The sequence below is a fragment of the Mesoplodon mirus genome (genome assembly GCF_964341445.2).
Source record: "Mesoplodon mirus genome assembly, chromosome: 1".
Lineage (NCBI taxonomy): Eukaryota > Metazoa > Chordata > Mammalia > Artiodactyla > Ziphiidae > Mesoplodon > Mesoplodon mirus.
Genome location: NC_138976.1, coordinates 35,561,491 through 35,566,346, shown reverse-complemented (window position 1 = coordinate 35,566,346; position 4,856 = coordinate 35,561,491).

Below are 4,856 nucleotides of genomic sequence, written 5' to 3'. Positions count from 1 at the left end.
CTTTGAATCCTCCTCTCACCCCTGATCATATCACCTAGAGCCAGTTATTCAAACACTCTGAGTGTGAGTTTCCCCATTGGTAAAATGGAGCTGATACTAATAGTAGGTGCCTCAAAGGAGTGTTGTAAAAACTGAAGGAAATAATCCATGTCAAGTGCTCAGCACAGTGCCTGGTGCAGAGCTAGCCCTTAAGTAACTATGGGCCATGCAGTTCCCTGAAAGATTAAACACAAGAGTTACCACATGACCCAGAAATTCCACCCCTAGGTTTAAAGAGAATTGACAACATATGTCCACACAAAAGCTTGCCAATTCAAAGGTCTGTCAACTGATGAATGGATAAACAAAATATGGTATATCCATAAAAGTGAATATCTTTCGGCAAAAATAAAGGAATGAAACACTAATATATCCTACAAATGGAGGAATCTCAAAAATCTTATGCTAAGTGAAAGAAGCCATTTACAAAAGAAGACATATTGTATAATATCATTTATGTGAAATGTCCAGAACCGGCAAACCCACAGAGGCAGAAAGCAGAGTAGTCATTGCCTAGTACTGGGGAGAGGAGTACGGGAGGGTGAGGGATTGGCAGTGATGGCTAAAAGGGTACAACGTTTATTTTGAGGGTGATGAAAGTACTCTAAAATTGGTTGTGGTGATGGTTGCACAACTCTTCAAATACAGTAAGAACCTTTGAATTGTACACTTTAAATGGGAGAACTTTATGGTATATAAATTACATCGTAATAAAACTTTAAAAAAAACAGAACTATGGGCCATGAATGGAGGAAGCGTGCAGGTGTATGCTGCCATCTGGTGGCAACCATCAGTTTTCCACTGAAGTGTAAGCGTAAATGAAGCGCCACATTTGACCTCCATGTCTAATTGTGCAAGTGGTGTTTTCATTGTGGGTTTTTTGGAGTACCTATATGTAGGTCTCAACAGATTCCTGGCTTGTGTGAAGAGTGGGAAACCTCCTCCTGACGCCCTAGGAAGGTTCTTGGCTGGGGAAGCTGCTTTTACTTTAGAACCACTGCCACCTAGTGGCCACATTCCACACTAGCAGGAAAAGGTGAGCAGCTTGAAGTCAACGGAAAACATTGAAAACAGTGAGATGAACTCCACCTTCCCCCGTGATCAATGAGGTGATTCTGTAGCCTTCGTGTTCATTTTGGGAAGTTCCTTCCTAAATGTCTCCTCGAAAGCTTCTAGCACCCTCTGACTCTCCACTGATGAGAGTCAGTCTTTCTGGCATTTACTAAACATTTAATCACTTGGATAGTTTTCTCTTGCCCAAAAGAATACAAGTATATGGGTTTCCCAGTGAGAAGGAAAATTAAAAGCATCTAAGACAGTACAGGTGACCACTGGGTGGCCCTATTTAGTAGGCAGATGTGGAAACATTACCTGACCTTGGAAGAGGTTTGTCCCCACAAGCCCAATGTTAAGAGCTCCCCCAATTCCAGCTGAAACCATCCTAACAAACCCCATTTTAATTTGTTCTCATATACACAGAGCTTGACACATAGTCGGCACTCAGTAAGTGTTTGCTGACTGAATGCAGGGCTTTAGAGGAAGTGAAGCCTGGAGGTGTGCGGGAGAGGAGTAAATAAGTACTAGGGATGTAACCTACAAATGATGCATGGATTTAACAAGCTAGGGATGTAACATACAAATGATACATGGAATCAACAAGCTAAGAGTAGCTCCTGAGTTCTCATCACAAGGAAAAAAGTTTTTCTCTTTTATCTTGTATCTATAGGAGATGATGGATGTTCAGTAAGCTTACTGTGATAATCATTTCACGATGTATGTAAGTCAAATCATTACGCTGTACACCTTAAACTTATACAGTACTATATGTCAGTTATATCTCAATAACACTGGAAGAAAATAAAATAAAAAAATAAAGGGAGGGGCTTCCCTGGTGGTGCAGTGGTTGAGAATCTGCCTGCTAATGCAGGGGACACAAGTTCAAGCCCTGGTCTGGGAGGATCACACATGCCACGGAGCAACTAGGCCTGTGAGCCACAACTGCTGAGCCTGCGCGTCTGGAGCCTGTGCTCCGCAAAGAGAGAGGCCGCGATAGTGAGAGGACCGCGCACCATGATGAAGAGTGGCCCCCGCTTGCTACAACTAGAGAAAGCCCTCCCACAGAAACGAAGACCCAATAAAGGAAAAATAAATAAATAAATCAATAAACTCCTACCCCCAACATCTTCTTAAAAATAAATAAATAAATAAAGGGAGGAAACTCTGAGCACATCTATTCCAACCATTCACCAAGCACTTTACACCTAACTTATTTCTCATAGCAACTCCATAAGTCAGGAATCTGATCTAGAGAATGCAAATAATCAAATGTTCCACTGAAAGAGTGGTGCGCCCAAACCTGAGTCCCCTGCCTGATCCCAATGGCTGAACACTTGTCAGAGAGACACACACATACTAAAAATGGAATTGCTCAGAGATACTGGGAAATTGTCTGCAACACAAACTGTACTGTATCACACATTTGGTCTTCCCAGCATCTCCTCTTCCCCTTCCTCTGTCACAGACCTTGGCAACAGGGGTGGACACATGACTTAGGTTGGGGTTTTGTTTTGTTTTGTTTTGTTGCTATCTAGGACTAATCACGATCATAAGAAGAGATGGTCAGAATCCTGTATCTCTGATGGCTACCTGCTGTGACAGGTTCATAAGAGCCATTCCAAGCTAAGAAGTCTCTTATTAATTAGGCTCTAGCTCCACACTTCTAGGTCCTGTGCATCTTCTAGTCACAGTAGTTTTGTTCTCCACCAATTATTAAATATTCAGGAATTCTGAGAACCGGTTGTTAAACTGTTGGTATCTTGAAAGCAGCCATCATAGGAATATTTACACCATGGAAACTGACACACTTATCAGGACAAATGGGGGAAATGGTCATGGCTTCACCTGCCAGAAATAATTTTGTGGCGTGTTTGGCCTTTTGTCCATTCCGGCTCTTACTCCGTGTGCCCCTGTTACAGGTTAGAGCACGCCTCTGGCACCCCCTTATGGCTTTTCGTCTCTCACTTAACCTAAAAGATTTACCACCTGGACATGCCATCAGCCTGAGCATGCAGGCTTCCTCTAGGGCAGGGAGCTAGAGTTCCACAGAAGGAAAAACAAAGCCCCTTTGCAAAGCCCCTCCCTCAGTCACCAACACTGTGCTCTGTCTCCTGGGACCAATGAGATGGGTCAGTTCATCCCCTCAAGGACTTTTACTCATTTCACTTTGATGTTACCCCTAAGAGCTTTCTGAAGGGGGTCAGGTCGTGGAGCAAGCACATTCCTCCCCTAGTCTACCCCCTATTCTCAACCCTGGCTACACATTAGAAACACCTGAGGAGCTTCTAAAAACAACCCATGTTCTGACCCCCTTTTAGGTAAAATGACCAGAATATCTAGGGCTGAGGTCCAAGCACCAATAACTTAAAAAAAACCCACCCTGGATGATCCTGATGTGCAGTGCAGCCAGGGTTCAGAACCACTGGGCAGTGGATGCTCAAATCTTGCTCTGTATTAGAGTTCTCTGGGGTGCTTTTAATTTCTATTAACGCCTGGGCTCCAGCCCAGACCAATTGAATCCAAAATGTAAAGCTCTCCAGGTGATGCAGATGGAGTCAGAATTGAGAAGTGCTGCTCTAGACCAAATCAGAATGACCTCTCGCTTTGCATCCATCTTAAATTATGCAACCACGTTATTCAAACAAATTTGCCATTGAGTCCTGACATTGTTATCAGCCTACACGGTAAGACCTTCTTCCAATACTCTAAAGAATCCTTTGATCTCACCCTGAAATTAAAGTCTGAACAATACTTTCTTCTTAATCTGCTCAGCCCTGGTCAGAGGGTCCTCACTCAAGAGTCTGAGTGAAATCCTGGTCCTGCTTCACCAAGACCCACAAAGTAGTGAGTTGCTGTGCTGGGCAAACACTGCCCCCAAGAAATATTCAAAACCAGCCCCAAACCACATGTGACTGTATCTGCAGCTTATAAATCCTGCATCAATTCCCCAAGTTTTCAAACATAAATGGTATGCCCAGACCCTATTCATTACTTACACTCCAGACCAGTGATTCTCAAAGCAAGGTCCTTTGGTCCAGAAGCAGCATCTCCAGGAAACTAGTTAGAAAATTCTTGGGCTGCACCCCAGCCCTTCTGAATCAGAAACTCTGGGTATGGGTCCAATTCTGTGTTTAACAAGCCCTCCAAGTGATGCAGGGGTCCTCTCAAAAGTTTGACAACAGCTCTCCTCAGAGGCAAATCACTGTTACTAGCTGAAGACCACAGCAGAGGCCGAGGCCGAGGTCGTCTAAATGAGATGGCAGAGAAAAACCAAAGAAGGGGAAGAAAGATTTGTGATTGTACGTCTCTAGGGGACCAACAGATCCATTCCACTTGTTGCAAGCCCACCACCTGTGGACTTGGAGCAAGTCATCTGGGTTAAGTCTACCATCAAGATGATCTGACAGTGAGATTACTGTATCTTGGTGGAATTTTTTTTTAAAAGTCTTTATCAGGCAAATGTTCTCTGAGAGAAGGCATCTGAACGCTTGGGTAACACTTAGAAATTGCTGGTGTGGTACCTCTAGGTATTTCCTGAGGCCCCATTCTTTGCCTTAACGTCATCTTGTACATTTCAAACCTTTTGAATTCTTCCCTTTAATTCCCCATTTGTTTTCTGTCCCCCTAGCAGCCCAGTTCTGAATTTTGTGTGGGTTGTGTGCAGGCAGGGCTATAGTCACCACCCTCTTGTGACCCAAGGAGCCCGTGATTAAAAGGAGCAATGCTCCAAAGGAACCTTATTATTAGTCTCTTTGCCACCA